This window comes from Dermochelys coriacea, chromosome 4 (assembly GCF_009764565.3).
Source record: "Dermochelys coriacea isolate rDerCor1 chromosome 4, rDerCor1.pri.v4, whole genome shotgun sequence".
Lineage (NCBI taxonomy): Eukaryota > Metazoa > Chordata > Testudines > Dermochelyidae > Dermochelys > Dermochelys coriacea.
The window spans coordinates 97,677,889-97,691,749 of NC_050071.1; the positions used below are offsets into that span (position 1 = coordinate 97,677,889).

At 42.0% G+C, this 13,861-nt stretch overlaps 1 long non-coding RNA gene across 1 annotated transcript; it reads left to right on the forward strand.

The window, feature by feature from the left end:
* The first annotated feature begins 8,591 nt into the window (after positions 1-8,591).
* Positions 8,592-13,644, forward strand: LOC122459925. Its single transcript, XR_006280911.1, has 3 exons — positions 8,592-8,669; positions 10,929-11,074; positions 13,267-13,644. It is a non-coding gene; the product is annotated as an uncharacterized LOC122459925 (long non-coding RNA).
* Positions 13,645-13,861: the final 217 nt, after the last annotated feature.

Below are 13,861 nucleotides of genomic sequence, written 5' to 3' on the forward strand. Positions count from 1 at the left end.
CAACAAAACCATGTACTTCCTCTTGCTCTGGTAACAGTCTAACCAGTCCCTGGGAGAACACAGAGGGGAATAACCTGCCCCACTAGAACTAAAAATCTGATTTTGAGATTATGTTTCCCTGGATAACAAGAGTGGGAATTCATGTGCAAACTGGCCGTTTTAACTTCGATGCTGAGCTGAGGACTCTTGTAAAACATCCCTGTTGGCTAAACATGTTGTGATCCAGGCATGTAAAATGTGAGCATTCTGTGAATTAGTAATACAATGTCAGGTTTATTATTTATTTTCTCAAGAACTATACATGTAAGGTAAATAGACCATAGCAATACCATTACACACGTTCCTACACTCACTTTAGAGACAATCAATATCAATTATCAAATTCTCAGCAGGAGAGAATGGTGGTGAAGTTGCCCATAAAACAAATTTACAAAGTCAACCCAGTACTTTCTACGTACCCTTTTATTTTTAAAAATGTATATAAATAATTGTTCCAAAGGATCTTTTATCTTTATGATCATAAAATGGCCTTTTTGTGACATCACAGAAAACCATTCTACCTTACTATATTTCATGGAAATAATGAAGTTAATTTGGGTTCTTAGTTTAATGAAGGTTTTTGGTTTCTTATTCCATTGTATTCTTAGACTGTAAGCTTAGATTGTAAGCTAAGACTGTTTGGGGCAGGACCATTGTCTTGTATTTGTCTACCAAGAACATACAAACACCAGTGTCCCTCATTAAAATAAAACGGCATCCATCTTGATTAGCCCAGCAGTAAAAGTTTCAAATGCCAATTGCAGTTAAAAAGCATAGACAGAGATCGTCTTCACCTGCAGGAATACCAAATGGACAGGATCTGATGGGAGAAAGCCTTCACGGAGATTTCTCCAATTCATTCTGTCATGTGAGTGAAGTTGCCTCCCTTTCCCCCACACACACTGAATATATGACAGGTCTGTCACCAAACCTTTCACATTTCCGAAGAGCCCTCACACCCCTGGAGATAGCACAGCTCAAAAAAAAAAATTAAAAATCCCAACCCTGCCAGCGACTCATGAGACAGCAGCTATTCCCAGAACACTGGGGGTTCCCAGGTACTGAGGGTATGTCTACACTGAAATGTAACCCTAGGTCTGTGGGACTAGAGCCCTCAGATTTGGTGTTTCTAAGCCCACGTTTGACTGATTAGTCAGCCTGGATTTACAATTTCTCTACCCGGGTTTCACACCCACACTCACATGACCACACTTCACTACACAGTCCTGAGTCAAACCAGCCTATCCCAGGCTTCCTAGTGCCCTGCCCGACTGTAGCCGCGCTAGCCCTTGATTCGTGATGCACTGTGGGAAAACTTGGTTATCCATCCCATAGTACTTTACTGAAAGTTATCTCAGCCCACCAACGCATCCAGCCAAGCCAGCTTTTTGGGTCTACATGCTCCGAGCAACTGGAGCCAGCAGCATGACAGAGGCACAATTTAAGGAACTTGTTCTCCTTGTGCTTTGTCTCCTTTTCCAAAAACAGGCAAAGCATGAGATGCTGGTGGACATTTCAATGGGCATTTTCTGACCTACCTAAGGCACCTGTCAGAGGAGGAGGCTACAGACATGGCAGACTCCAACTGGCTGATGCAGCCCAGGACTCTCAGTATAGCTGCTGATGCCCCTTATGTAGACCGGTGCTTCTGGAGTTAGGCCACAAGCGCAGAGTGGTAGCATCACATCATCAGGCAGACCTGGAAGGACCAGCAGTGAGTCCACAACTTTGGCATGAAGAAAGGCTTGTTTCTGAAGCTTTGTGAGCAGCTTGCTCTGACCCTCCAGCATCTGAACACATGCATGAGGGAGGCCATGCTGGTCCAGAAGCGGGCTGGTATAACCATCTGGAAGCTGGCCACTCCTGAGTACTGCATGTCCATTGCTAACCAGTTTGGTGTTTGCAAGTCAACTGTGGGGCTGTGGTGGCAGAGGTTTCTAGGGCAAATAGGTATGTGATTTACCCAACTGAGGTGGGCATAAACAATGTCCCTGAAATAATTGCCAGTTTTGAGCAAATGAGGTTTCCTTACTGCACCGGGGCCATTGATGGAACTCAAGTACCTACAGTTTTCCCTCCTCGAAGAGCACATAAGTACATCAACCCGCAAAGGGTACTACTCCATTGTTATGCAAGCCCTTGTCAACCACAGAGGCTGATTTATGGATGCCATCATGGGATACACTGGAAAAGTGCCAAGGTGCCAGGGTTTTCTGCTGATCAGGAGTCTATAGTCATGGACAGGCTAGGATGCTTTTCCCACTGAATGACATTGTCATAAATGCAGTAACTGCAGTAACAGTTATTCTAGGAGTTACTCATGTATCCCCTTTTGCCTTGGATTATGAAACCATACCCTGAACTCAAAGGCCCTAGCAAAAGAAAGTTGAATTACCCTCTCAGCAGGTGTAGAACGGTAGCTGAATGTTCATTTGGCAGATTGAAAGCCCATTGCTGCTGTTTTACAGAATCATTTGGATTCTAGTGTTATCAGTGCTGTCCACGTTATTGTGGCTTGCTGTGCTCTTCACAATTTCTGGGAAGCCAAAGTTGAGCATATTCCTCCAGAGCGGAGCCATGTCATTAATGGTTTGCTGAACCGGTACACTCCACCAGAAAATGCACCTGTCATAACAAGAGGAGGATGCACAAGTGCAACAGAAATCAGGGATACTTTGTATGCCCACATTATGGACTTGCCTCATGGAAGGAGGATGGTTCATATAAGAATGCATCTGTGATGTCAGCTGCAATATCAACAGGAAATGAAGTGCTATCACTGTATGCTATGCGTGGAGGGCAATGACTGTTATGAGTTTTTAGTTATGGATTACATGACTGCTTATACTATGGGTGTGTAGTAGGGTGGCTACCCTGCTCCTAAAATAGAAGGGGTTAAAAGCAGCCCTGGAGAGGGCTGTGGCTGGGGATGGCTGATTGTGGAAGCAGCTGCAGTGGGCCACACCCCAATCAGGCCCCAGCCGGCCTGTATAAAAAGGCTCTGAGCCAGGGCCTAAGGAGTCTCTCTCCAGGCTGGGAGAGAGCAGGGCCAGCCATCAAGTGAGCGTACTGAGGGTGGTGCAGTGCTGGGGAAGGAGCAGGCTAAGCAGGGGCACTCCAGGCTGGCAACTCCCCAGGCTGTAAGGCCTGGTCCAAGGCCCATAGAGGTACTGGGAGGCAGAGGAAGGCAACAGGTCAGAACCCCCTTGCCTATGATGAGTGGCCTTTACACTGCAGTCTGCCCCAGGTTGTGGGGTCTTGGTGATTACTGGCAGTAGCCCAGACTGAGGCAAGGTGGGAATAGTGGATTGTGGGTTCCCCAGAGGCAGAGTGTGGGGGTACTGTCAGGGGGCAGAACCCCAGAGAAAAGGGCACTGGGGTCTGTGAGGGATATGGGGGCCAGAACAGTGGCAGATCACTGGACTGCAGAGGGTGCTCCATGCTGGAAAAGAGCTAATTCCCAAGGCGCCACAGGGGTGATTCTGCTCCTTTACAGGGTGGGGTTTTTTGGGAACCTGTGGATTTTAATTTTGGATCTGAATGGATACATCGAGAGAGATAAGGTGTGTGAGGTAATATTTTATTGGACCAATTTCTGTTGGTAAAAGAGACAAGCTGTGTAGCTTGAAAGCCTGTCTCTTTCACCCACTGAAAAAGGTGTTATCTCATCCACCTTGTCTCTCTCATATCCTTGGATCAACACAGTTACAATACTGCAAACAAAATATATTGAGACATTTTATTTGCATACAGCTTCCCAGTTATGCCTTATGATATCTTTATCTTTATTCTTTGAAATATATTTGTTGTATGATGTGATGCAATGATGGTAATAAACTTTCTTAATGAATTCAAAAACTTTATTTGTTAACATGGCTGTATTAGAAAATGACAGTATTAAAGAATTGACTGGCTGGCTAGCTGCTATAAAAAGAACAAACTAGAAATAAAGTTCATAACACAAACATTGAACAGTACAAAACAGTGAAACCAGTGCAGAAAAAAGGAAACTCCCCTACTTTTGGGTGTCCACTGGCCCCTATTCTTCTTTTCTCACTTGGCGCTGCTGCAGGGAGATGGAGGATTGCATGGGGATGGAAGACCGCATTGGGTACATTTGCCCAATCCAGATAGTGTTCAGTCCTGGTTGCCTAGGATGCCCACCCATAGAACTGTCCAGTGGGTTCCTGATCTTCAGGACATAGTACCGTGGAGTTCACTCGGACATGGTGCTGGCGCAGAAGATGAGAGTAGATCAAGAGCCTGTATTCTCATGGCCATTAGCGTACACAGCCTCTCAAACAGGTTTCTGCTGCATTCTGTCTTCCTCCCTCATGCAACGTTTCTTGCTCAAGAAACTGCTGCAAGTCTCTCCTTGCACTCTGCAGCTTCTGTCTTTCAACTTGCCATGAATCTTCCGGTCTTTGGTATTATAACTGCTGGTTGACCCTGTTCACACTTCCTCTTTGACCACACCATTACAGTGCAGGATCCAAACTCCTGCTGGATTGTGGCTGGGCTGCAGAGGGGAAAGAGCCTGAAAATAGAAATGAAACAGTGCAGTACTGTCTCAGTATTTCTGAAAAGGTTCACTACATTAGCAGCAGAAGTGCCTTTAGAATCTCAAGGCCAAACAATGATACTTTGTAAAACTCTGCTTCAATATATTCTGAGTGTAACAGTTAAGTTCCCAGCTATGCCTTGGACACAACTGCGAGTTAAACAGAGGATAAAGCCTTCACACATAATTTTAAGGTGAAAATTATAAATGATGTAGCTTTAAAAATTACAGACCATTTCAGTTTTTTGAGGGCAAGGGGTGGCAACACTTGCTGTGGCTTACTACCTATGGTTTCACGGTCCTTTCAGGCATTCAGCGTTCTGGAGGACATAATTCTGGAGATTCCTGAATGGCAAAGGGATATGCTAGCCCACAATAATGGAGGCAAGCCAGCCATGTATGCTGAATAGGTTTTCAATCTTATGGTGACTGAGCAACATATCTATGGGTGGAGCGGGCTGCTGACTTACAGAGTAGGACCTGGAAAGTATGCCCTTCCCAAAATGTGACTGCCCATCTGGAGTTCTTACTGTGGGGAAAGTTTGCAGCTATCAGTACCTGGGATTGTATCAAATTCATAAGGGAATCACCAGGATGCTGCACTAGCTTATAGATTGGAGAAGGAGCCACAGAAAGTGAGAAGGATCAGTCCTGTAGCCCTGGGTCCTTACTTGCTGCTTGTACATCAACCACAAAAAGATCAGTTAATCAGACTTCCTGCTGATGCAGTGACTTTCACCCTTAACACGATGTATACTGTATTTTCATACACAACTCATGACAATCCTATATTCAGTGTATTTTACCAGTGATTTCTTGTCTTCAAAAGTGAAGGGCCTGATTCTCCACTGCCTCATTCCTGTTTTATGCCAGTGGAACTCCAGTAATCTTAGTGGAAATATACTGGAATAAAGCAGTGGAGAAACATGCCTCAAGACTTTAATGCATTATACCCCTTCTTATCTACTACTTTTCAAAGTGATCATACATATCACACTTTGACATCACTATAGCACTGTGCTTTTCAGGTTTGTCCATAAAAAGTACAGACATCCATCATTTTCCAAGGCACTGCCAACTTGAAAGTGTCATGTTTGTACTTTTGAATGTGCAATATATAATTTCTCTACATTTGGTTTAAATGCCCCATCTTTAATCCTTTATCTCTAATTTAGACAATTAATTGCTTCAGATAAATTACACCATTCCCTTTCATATTTCCCTATATGCGAAACACTGATAAGAAACCTCCATTTATCAATGATATTCAGCTTTACATTAATTATATTTCAAGGCACACACAAATCATTGTGCAGTACACTCTTTAGTGATGCACAAATGAACCACATATTAAATATGAAGCAAACATAAAGTATTTAACTGAAACCAAGTGAAATACAGAAGCCTGAGCAGAGATGAAAATAATCCATTCAAATTAATTCTGGAATTTTTAATTACTGTTGTTTTTACTTCAGTTGACTCTCAAAAGTTATACTGTTTGAACTACAGCAACTGGGATTAAAGATTCGGATGTATGGGGCCTACCTGAATCCTTCTGAATAGCCACAGTTATCCTATGATTTGTAATGCTCTGCTCGCTCCTCTGATAAAACCAGACATTGTTTTTAATATGAAAATCAGTCATTTACTAATGCCCATTAGAAATTTACTTCATTTCTTTAGATGTGCTGTATTGCATTCATTTAACTGGCTTCCCTGTACCAAAAAAATTAAGGATAACATTTCTCTTAATCTGATTATAATTAGGATGGCAATTGAAGGAAACGAAAACTATTGCAAAAATATATTATCTTGGATATACTTGTAAGTTTAAACCCTGGCATTTAATAAGCAATTTGAGAGTAAGTTAAACATACTTAGCTAAATTCTGCAGATAATACCCGTGTCCTTCCATTTCTGTGCAAGACCTCATTAGCCACACAAGGCCATGGATCTTGGTTCCTTTTCCACTTAAGTAAATTTAGCACTGTGAAGAAGCAGGGCAAGCATTTCATATTAATGAACTCCCTTCTCCCCATGTTACTCTCTTCCTATTTGAGAAGATTAAAAATTGACCCTTTGCAAGGAATATATATGTTACATAAAATAGTAGTCCTGCAGCAATTAGAATCATTATCGATGTAGAACCCAGGATAAACAGTCACTTAGGACTGTGTTTTCTAGTAGACCAGACTCTCAAGCTATTTTTATTTTACTTCTCTACCTGGCCCCAGTCCTTCTTTGTTTGATTGAGGGCAATAGGCTCTGGGTCAAAAGTTTCTTTTCTCTTAACTATATTGGAGACAGCAAGATTGCTGAAGAAAGATTTAAAACATTGCTGGAAAAGAATTTCTCAGACCTCTAGTGGATTGAAATTGAACTGCTCAAACTTAACATGTTACTTAGCACAGCAGCAATTTCCAATAGTTTATCCCTAGTGGCTTCTGGAGGCCTCAAAAAAAAAAAAATCAGGGCTAAATACTGCTGACAGTCATTATTCTCCTTCGGCTCAACTGTAAAGTTTACTGCTTTTTGGATACAAAGATTTCTGTTACAAGTATCATCCATTACATATCCCTCACAGAATTTTATTACCAATAGACTATTTTGAGATTTCTAGCGTGCATCCCTTTTGCAATTTCATTAACTACTTGGAATTCCAAGTTATTTAGCACTACTCAAATGGTTTTCATAGGGATTATTTATGTGCTATTTAGGGGCCAGAAAAGCAGATTGCTGCAAAGGACTTAATGCAGATAACTACTGCAGCTGCATGGATTCTGGTCGAACAGCCTCTGTTTTTTAAATCTCTCTCCTTCTGTTTACCCGTCTACTTTAGAAGTTATAATCTTTTCATACTGCTAGGCTGGGCCTGAGCCACCTACTATGTTGCCTCCTGGCTCTTCTCTCTACTTAGGTGCTGTTCATGAATGTGATTCTCATGCTGGCAGAGTGTAAAATGGATGGAAGAGCCAAGAAGAAGTGAAACATGGAAAGACAAATGTCTCAATAGCATAGGAAAACCCATCAAGGCCATTGCTTTCATTATCCCAGTGAGAATGGGTGGAAAGAAAGAGAGAGCCCCCTCAATACAATTTTGTTGGAAAAGGAAGAATGAAAAGGAAGGAAATATACAGAGATAGAAGGTTAGGAGTAGGAAGAAAGTTTAGTGGATGATGAACATGATGACGATGATTATGTAATATTTATATTACGTTAACATCTAGAGGTTTCAACCAGAAATTGGGGTCCCATTGTGCTAGATGCTGGGAAATCACATATGAAGATATGGTTTCTCTATAGGTACCTCCATCCATGATGCCGCAAGTTGGCTGTGCTCTTCTGGAACAATGCAGCTCACAAACCCCAGGATGCAAGGCATTAAAACCAAAACCAAAACATTCTTAGCTGTGGGGTTTGGCTGTGGATTAGCTTTCAGAGGTGTCTGACAACCTTGTCAGTGCATGTAAAATTGTTCTGTTTGAGAAAGCTTTTCCATCATAAGGAGGTTGAGGGAGGAGGTGAAGAAGAAAAAAGGAGTAGAGATGTATAGCCCAAGCAGAACTTCTCCACTGAGAAAGAAAGAAGAGCAGAAGGCTCCATGAAGTGTATTAAGGCTTTCACAGTGCAAATCTAAATTATTTAGGAAGTATTTAGGTATTATGGTGATAAGCTCTATAGAAAACTCTAAACTAGATAGCATAGTAAAAGCAGAGATTAGAAAGTTATTTATTTATCCGCCCTTCCCAGCAGCATTTGGAAGAAGCACAAAGATCCAAGCAGTCCTCCCCAGCATGAGAGAATGTGAGGATTGATATAACCGTCTCCTTCTGCTGTACATCCACTCTTCTCTAGCCCACCCGCAAGAACCCCCAAGTTAGCAAAACAATTTAGCCAATTCTTGCGATTTTATCGCAAGTCTCACAATATTTGTTGTTTATCTTTAAGGCCCAGCTGCTGGAATCAGGTTATTACCTAAGAATCTTAGCTAGCATTGAAAAAATGTCCCACAATCACATTTGCAGAGAAAAGCTTAAAACCAGGATTCTAAATGCTTCAATGCCAAAAGGTAAACACAAAGAACCTCACTTTTATTATTTTTTTATCTCATGACTTTTAAGCCAGTCTCAGGGTTTTTGGATCCTGACTCATGATTTTTTAATGCTTGAGGTTGGCAATATTGGTGTGGAATGGGGTGGGAAGTAGCACGATTATACCAAGTATTACAGATACATTATTGCTGCCAAACACTTGGGTGACAGAGCAATATTTTTGAGGAAGAATCATCTTTACTTCCATTGCAAAATTCCAGCCCTTATTATCCAACTGAACTTAAATCTCCTATCTCTCATCCCTAATTTTCAATGTATTTAAAATTGCTGTTTCAAACTGTGGATGTTATTGAAGGTGCTTATCAAACATTGTCAAACCTTCAGAGTAAGATTCAGCTTTGTTGTAAATTAATCCATATACTGGAGATTAGAGATTCCAAAGCTCCTATTTTAAAGTTTGCAAAGAAAACAGGTTGTAGGGTTGAGAAAAAACACATTTAGTTGGATATTAATTATTGTGACAGAGAAGGACTTGTTTTTGGGTTTGTGAATGTGCAGCTAATCCCTCTTAATCACACAGACAGGGTGAGAACTGAATTATTGAATCTTTCAAAGAGCTGATCATTCTTCGTTAGGTTTAAAAGAGAAATCCTAGAGCTAAAATCTAGCAGTTATCAAGCCTAGGATTTGTCACTTGGTTGGATAATAGAAACGCCAGAAATGTTAAAGTATACTGAGCACATTACAAAAAATATATACACTGTTTTATTCACAGAGTCTAAAACTCTTTAAAATTAATCACAGTCAAATTGATTTAAGATGTAGCATTAAAGGAGTCAAATATTTGATAATGAACCCCACTGATTGATCAGAATATTTCTGTCAGATATATATTTATGAAAAAATGTCTCTGTAATGGGGCATACAAACCCCACACTTGGCCCAAAGGGATTAAAAGGAAATGCTGTGCCCAAACTACTCCATCCCTACAGGCCTGCAAAACAAGCTCCAGCTGGAAGAATGGATTAAATGGAGCTCAGAAGCCTAGATAGGGGGCAGTGGACAGGCTGCAGGAAAGAAAAATCCAGGAAAGTAGGCAGAAGGTGGAGCCTGAGAGGGGAACATAGAGTGGGCAAGGCCCAGGCAGTCCCTTCGCCAACCACCCCTTTGAGAACCAGCAAGTCTTGCAGGGCCCTGCTCATTTGGATTTTGATTGTGAAGTTATCAACTGTTTGGATTATAGGGGCAACGCTCCAGACTGAAGTAGCACATAGGTGGGAAATAGCCCAGGGCAGTGGACTTTAACATCGACAGAGTCCTCTGTGCAGCATGTCTCTTTCCACAGGTACCTGGGCTGGGACCTGGTGAAGAGCGAGGGCCTGGGTCCCCCTATGATGCCCCACTTAAGAGCAAAAGCCCAGATGAAGTGAGGAGGCTGACTCACCTGGCCTGGGGACAGGAACCAGGGACTGCTACTGGGGAACAGAGATACAGCAGGTTAGGGCCACTAGCCACTAGACCACCTGGGCCTCAAAGAGACTGTGATAGGGAGCTTGACGTCTTTAAAACTTGGATCATGTCACAATACACATGTCATATACCAGGAGTCACTATATATGAGCACTGACCATGCAGAAAGTTTTATTTCTTGATTATGGATCCAACAGTGGCTGGCCCTTGGTGGGCCAGGCACTGTTACAGCCCTTGTGCCCAGGGACTGATCACTTCTAGTATTAGCAGATATCTTTATCAAAAGAGTGAAAAGAAGGTAGGGCCATGGCCCCACAATCCCTTCTATGGAGCCATCTGGACAAAGAGTGTATCCTGCAACCTCCTGAGTGGCGTGCTACTCCTGGGGCTATGTGGCACCACACTGACCCCTACTCAGGGCTCTGCCAACAAACACAATCTGCCCTATGGAATTCCCATATTTCATGCCACATTCACATGTGCTGGAACTAGGAGTGCTGGGGGTACAACTGCACCCTGGCTTGAAGTGGTTTCCATTATATACAGGGTTTACAGTTTGATTCAATGGCTCTCAGCACACCAACTATACAAATTGTTCCAGCAACCCTGGCCCCATTTCTTACAGAAAGGTAAGCAAATGTGACATAGCTGACTGTAACATTGCAAGGTGACTTCCTCCCCCCCCCCAACCCCCCAGATTCAACTTTTCACGGTTGATCATTCCAGGAGGTTTGAATTTGCTTCTAAAATAGTTGCCCAGCTTGAAGTTTTTAAACCACAAACTCTGTTTTCTTTCTCCATATCAGACACTTGACTTCACCAGAAGTGTGGATGCTCAGCCCTTTTGATCATCAAACCCACTGTATCCATTAAAATGGATGCACTCCGTTTAGCAGCCACTCTTCAAAATTTGACCCAAAATGACTTCCACAATATCCAGAACCAACAACAAGTGACTAGCAGAGCTGCAAATGTGTTTTCTTGAAGTAAAAGTTCAAATCAAACTGCCAAGGGATACCTTTCCCTATTGCTTTGCTAAGACACCTACCAGCATGGTATCTAAGCACTGAGAGGAATCTAACTTACCTCCCTGTCTAGCCCCTAGACATCACACCAAGTGTGTCGGTTCCTCGTGTTAATGGAAATGTTTATATTGAAGGATTTTATTCACGGATTACATAACAGTAACACAAGAGATGCCAGTGCCTGCTGTTCACTGCAGTCTGCAGCTCACCCTCAGAAGCCCAGAGCCCCATCTTCCAAAATGGAAGTTGATCCTTATTGACCTCTGCAACAACATTCCATATCCTTACACAGCAACAGGTGTTTCACACATGCTGCTCCACCTGCTCCCTGTTGTTAGTTCTGAGGAAGACATGGGCTTCTGCAGACACAAAGACACACCAAATCAGACACTGTGCTTCAAGCTCTTAGTCCGTAAGGAAGGATGACAGGACAGGAAGAGGTGCCACTTGTTAATTATGAATTTTGGACACAAAGATAACAACTGATAGTAAAAAATGGTGCTCTCTGTAGAGGCAGCAGGGTCATAATACCTAAATGTGTGCATCCAGAAAAGCTGCCCTGGAACACTGAAGTGATATTGGGCAGAAGCATGTGTGACAGTGCTGCCTGTGGGAGCCAGCTGAGGTCACTCAATTAGGGTCAACTCCAAACAGAACGGGGCAAACAACCCCCAAAGGCTGGTGGATATTCCAATACTTAGATTTACCAAGCCAGCACAAAACAGCTTCAATAGTACCTCACTGGTTACTCAGAAATCCAAATAATGCAGTTCCCTTAAAGTACTCAGCCTCAGGCCTCCATCCAGACACACATGTCAAACATATGATGATAAATTCTGAAAATCATATTTCATCATATAAAATAAAATGTTCTCCTGACCCCAAAGGACCAAGCCCCAGACCCAGGTCAAATAATAACGTGGATCTTACCCCAAATATACACTATAGTCAATTCTTGTTAACTAAACTAAAATTTATTAAAAAAGAAAAGAGAGAGTGTTGATTAAAAGATCAATAAGCATACAGACTTGAATTCAATTCTTGAGGTTCAGCTACATAGCAGAGATGAGCTTGTAGTTGCCAAAAGTCCTTTTAGAAATAGTCCATAGGTTATAGTCCAATGTCCATATTCAGGGTGACTCCAGTCAGTGACTGGGGATCTCAATCCTTATGGCTTAAGGTTTCCCCATCTTGAAACCCAAAGCAGATCTCAGATGAAGAAGGATTGTGTCCCAAGGTCTTTATACATTTTCTGCAGCCTTTTGGCCTGAAAAAACAATAGGCTTAACTTTCCTTCTTCCAAACATCACAGCCATTAATACAAGATAATTTATCCATTAAACAGTTCAGATACAGGTTATAACAACCTTTAAAGAGACATAGACAATAATACTATTTCACTCAAGTGTCTTCCTAAATGTTAATATTCCTTTTTTGATCTTTGAATCAAAGCTATAGCAATAGACAAGACTTGTTTACTTACATCACAAGACCTGAGCAAACATCTACCCTTCTATCTCTAACAATGCAGACTTGCATTTCAAAGCTCTATTCATTTACATATCTTCCTAACCAGGCTTTAATGTTTGGCCATGGGTCAGGTCAGTCTGTGAGTTAATTAACTCTTTCTGGCCCTGTCACCTTTCAATGAGATATTATATTATATTATATTATATTATATTATATTTATTACACTCAGAACGTTACATGTCTATATGTGAACCCTATGGCTAGATGACCCAGAGAATGGAGATTTCTGCTCCCTCTATTTGTGAGAAGGGCAAAAGCCAGGCCAACTTCATTTATATCTTGTTTACCCATAATTCTACCTGAGTTTAGTAGGAATATATTTGTTTGGGTGTTTAATGGTTTTAATGGATTGTTATCAGTACTGTGTTCCATGAAAAGGTATAAAAATTGTGCTGAATATGCCCTGGGTGTGTGGTTACCCTGAGCATTCAAGAAATGGATTTTGGCTTGAGCTCAGCAAAGGAAGAGGAGGAAATTGCTCTGTCCTAGAAACCAGGAGTTCTAACTTGGGGAACAGGGTTTCTGTCAAAGGGTTCTGTTTTGCATTCCCCCATCTGAAGATCTGATGGCCTGTTTGTCAGAATTTCAGAGACAAGGCCCAACAGGACCAGCAATGGCAGCAGAACAGAGCTGGCTCCATGGGGAGCTCTGGACCATCAGCAGCAACACTAGAGAGCTGACTCCATGGCCAGATCATCATATCAAGCTGGAAATGCCAATAATGAGCTGATTTCAAAGCACCCTAACTCACCCAGTTGGTAGAAGTGAAACAAAACTACTGAACCGCACTAGAAGGCTGCACTGTGGAGTGGGACCTAACTGCACAATTCTTTCAGGACCAGAGCAGACCAGCAGAGGAGAGCCACCCCTGGACACCTTTGACTATCATTGATTCAATCTGTGAGTGGGTTTTTGGTGGGGTAGATGATGAGCCAGGTTTCTGGACCTTCATCAGCTGGACATTTATTACTTGATACTGAAAGGGATTGACCTAATGAGTTAATTTGAGTTGCTCAATTTCTTATACTAATAAATTTCTATATACTGGATAGTTCATGTTTCTTTTGCCTGTTTTCTCCTCTTTTCCTGTATAAAAGCATTGCTCTATCCCATGTTTCCAAAAGACGAGCAAGTGGAGGAAAAACTGCTTGCAAAGATGACAAGTAATGGCTTTTAAAATTTAT